At 32.6% G+C, this 4,264-nt stretch overlaps 1 long non-coding RNA gene across 1 annotated transcript; it reads right to left on the minus strand.

Moving 5' to 3' along the window:
- Positions 1–280: 280 nt before the first annotated feature.
- Positions 281–3,441, minus strand: LOC143058645 (uncharacterized). Its single transcript, XR_012973167.1, has 2 exons — positions 3,273–3,441; positions 281–771 (listed from the first exon to the last, which is right to left on the minus strand). It is a non-coding gene; the product is annotated as an uncharacterized LOC143058645 (long non-coding RNA).
- Between the last annotated feature and the right edge of the window lie 823 nt (positions 3,442–4,264).

Below are 4,264 nucleotides of genomic sequence, written 5' to 3' on the forward strand. Positions count from 1 at the left end.
ACTAAGGTATGGTCATGATTATAAGTCGAAAACAAACATGACAAACAGACAATGTCATTGCAAAAAAATGAAAAGCGACAAAAAGACAGAATATAGAATGCAATAGACTGGGCCACACAAATCAAACAAAAAACGGGTGTTGTCACAGGTATTTCGGAAGGATAAGCAGATTCTGCGCCCAATTCGACATCTCTCATGTAACTTCTATTAGATGCGTTGATTGATTGAGTGAACGGTTGATTAATGTTTTTAACACCACTTGTAGCACTATGTCTTGGTATTACGTGGTGATCATTATTTATTGGTTCCGGAAGCCGGCGTACCAAGAGAAAAACACCAACCATCAGTAGGAAAACTGACTCTTAATCAATTATTTGATAAAAAGGAAACCAAAAAATAAAAAAATAAAACTAGCTGGAGCTAGACATAATTAATTACTTTAGAACACTTTTTGGCAAATTTTGACCATTTGTGTCACAGTAAAGTATTTTATCTACTTTTGGGACTTTGTTTCGTTTGGTCATCGTACTCACGGTTGTCTTGATCGGAATGTGTTTTTTTCTTATTACTGTTTTCCCTGACAACTGCTTTGATCGTTTAAAAATAGTACATTTTTCTCAGAAAAGCATTTGGCAATTATGGACAATTACAAAAATTTATCATTTTCCATGGAACTGTTTCCTGAAACCCCATTCAGCGTTATCTCCTCGGTAGTCCTTATTGCAAAGTTATAAGTTATTTCTTCTTTCGTCTTACTTTTGCTTTCTTCATCTATAAAAACAACAGCAATACAGTCAAAAATTTTGTTATCAAACTATAATGCTAGATAACATATATGTACGTTTCCGTGATAAACTGTATCGTCAGATACTAGGTATTCCTATGGGCACTAACTGTGCCCTTTTAATAGCAGATTTATTCCTATATTGCTATGAATCTCAGTTTATGACCAAACTCAATAAAGACACATCATTGTTACATTTGGTTGATACATTCAACAATATCTACCGTTATCTGGATGATATTTTTTCGTTAAGTAAGTAAGAAAGTCCAGAGTTCTGTAAATATACTTCCGAAATTTACCTAAAAGGACTTACTTTAACTAAATCTAACATAAATAGCAGCAGTTGGCCTTTTCTAGATTTAGACATTTCAATTTCTAAAGGGAAACTTCATACTAAAATTAACGACAAAAGAGACGATTTTTCATTCCCTATTGTTAATTTTCCTTTTTAGACGGCGATGTGCCTTTCGCTCCATCATACGGTGTTAATATATCCCAATTCGTTCGGTATGCCCGTGTGTGTAGTGATGTCATAGATTTTAACGAACGTAATCAATGCATCACTGGTCAGTTATTAAGTCAGGGATTTCGTTACCATAAATTACTTAAAACTTTTACTGAATTAAATCATACATACAAAGATTTGATAAGTAAATTTGGTTTTACCTGTAAAAAACTTATCAAAAATGGTATTTCAATCCTAAATTTTACGGTGATATTGTATTTAAAGCGCGGAAATCACTATGTGATCCATGTAAACTCATCGAACCTTTAAACAAACTTATTAGTAAGGGTTATCGTACCAATATTGTAATTAGATCTCTGAATATAGTTTATATTGGCACTAATATCGATTTTGTCATTAGCAAATTAAAAAACATAACTAAATTGCATTTTCTTTTCAAACTGGATGTATAGACACACACACACGTTCATTTTTATCTATAAAGAAGCCTCTCCTAACTATCCTACTACCTGTTGATACATTTATTTTTGGCATTGCACAAGTAATTTCTTCTTTGGCTGTTCATGCCGTTAAAATACTAAATCCCTGGGATGTGTTTAAGTTGATTTATCTCTGATGCATGATTTTTTATTATTAATTGTTTTGTCTTTTAACTAGCTGTCAGTACCTGCGAATACTCTCAAATCGTACTTCCTTGTTAATTTGACCTGTTGATACTATTTGTAATGCTTTTTGTTATTTTATATTAATATGGATCTTGTCTATATACCAGCTTTGATTATTTGGAATTACTACTAATTTTCACTTCTTCTTACTATGAACATCAAAATTATTTCATTTCTCCTTAAATACGGTTCTTGCACCTGTACATGAAGTTTTATCTAGCTCTAATTGTATAGTTTTGTTGTTGATATTCACCCCATATGTACCAAGTTTTAGATTAGTTTTATTGATATAAAATAAATTTCTCGGTATTCCTAAACGAAATATTTTATACACACAGACGATCAAGTATACGTAATGACAAAATTATTTTCATTTACCTGTGTGAGATATGACGCAGCTTTTTCAAAAGTGATGATTTTCTATAGATTGTTTAATACGTGTTTCTCGTTCTCGTTTTTATATAGATTAGACCGTTGGTTTTGCCGTTTGAATGGTTTTACATAACTAATTTTGGGGGCCCTTTATAGCTTGCTGTTCGGTGTGAGCCAAGGCTTCGTGTTGAAGGCCGTACCTTGACCTATAATGGTTTATTTTTATAAATTGTTATTTGGATGAAGAGTTGTCTCATTGGCACTCATACCACATCTTCCTATATCTATATAATGTTATAATTATGCTTACAAACACATACATATTGATACCAGACTTAATGTTATATACTGTAACATGTGTTACTTAAACTGCAACAAATGTTCATTGTTTAAAAACTATACGGCGGTAAATTTTCATTAAGGTACTAGTCTGACAATACGGAAATTTTTTTATTTGAAATTTGCTGTAATGCATTCTCGAAATCATTTAAAACTAATTAATGTATCTCTTGACTGTCCCTGTACTACAGGCTGTAGTATCTTTCTTCCCTCTTCTATTGCATAGTTTTGATCTTCTGACCACATTTGTCTTCTTTTTTGTGGTCGTTTTAGTCTTCATCAACGCTTTTTTGGCGTTTTTGACTTTAATATCTTTTAGCCTCCAAAACCAACGAAGAAACTTTGTCGTCCAAATGTACATCTGCTGTAGTAGAGTTTTTACAGTATATTTTTTGAGATGCCTTTTGTTATCATTTTCAATTTTGGTTTGCTTTTCTCCTTGACTAATACTCATTATATCGTTGATTTTGATATAAAACTATATTTACAGATGATCAAAGAATCGAATTTTACACCAAAGCATCACATTTTCTTTAATCAACAAAAACAAAAATTCACTTCAATATAAGTGACATTCATTGAACAAACCCCTGATATCGTAAAATAATAACACGAAAGAGTGAATAGTTTACGGAATAAAACCTACCTTTCTCACTATTTAGGCATGTTTCACAGTTGACGCATGCTTCCAAATGACTTACGTTTTCATTGGGGATTTGCTGGTTGTACTAAACCTCATTTTGCTATGCAACTTGATTCGCGATCGTCTTCTCTTTGTTATACAACAGGACAATCTCAGTTGTTTACAAATAGTAAATTCCCACTCGTGGTCTGTAATAGTATGATAAAAAAGAAAACCCTTTTTTCGCTGTAATCTCTGACCTGCCTTTTTTTATTTTTTCACTCTATTCAGTCCTGGATTTTTTTTATTTGCTTAAACAATATCCTGATTTTTCTAAAAAAAAAAAGAAAAAAATTTCTGATCCCCAGTTTGATAGACAAAAACAGTGCAGATGAAAAATAAATAATATTCTGACTGACAAAAAAACCTCACATTTCCCCCTTAAATTTAAATGGTCGGTCCCTAATACAATATAACAATTTACTCTTACTTAATGTTCCTTTTGTCATGTTTGGTGATGGTGTGGATGTATAAACAGAGTGTCTAGTACTTGGTGTAGTTGCACTGTGTGATGTTGATGCAGGCCGGTTCAGCATTCTCGCAACTGGTTCTTGACATCTGCGGGCTGATTGAACTGGAGGTGTTTCACCTCTATGCACCGCTGCTGTGATTGTCTGCCTTACTGGGGTGGAACTACATGTATATGGAGCAGTTTCCATACTTGTAGTTGTACTGTCATCATGGTCATCATCATTATCCTCATCATCAATTTGATTCAAAACTTGATTAACTGACAAGTGTCGAGTATTTCCTGAAGAAGACTGTCTGAAAGGAGGCGGTTGGATGTCATCCTGTATAAAATTAGAATAAATTAGCTCTCAACCAATTTTATGAAATGTCTAGAAATATATATATGTAAATCAGAGAGGCATGCATGCATATGATTAAAAAAAACACAGGTATTCCTAGCAAATTCCAATAATTAACAGTTTTACTTACATACAGTTTACATTAGC

Source organism: Mytilus galloprovincialis, chromosome 14 (genome assembly GCF_965363235.1).
Source record: "Mytilus galloprovincialis chromosome 14, xbMytGall1.hap1.1, whole genome shotgun sequence".
In the NCBI taxonomy this organism is placed as follows: Eukaryota; Metazoa; Mollusca; class Bivalvia; order Mytilida; family Mytilidae; genus Mytilus; species Mytilus galloprovincialis.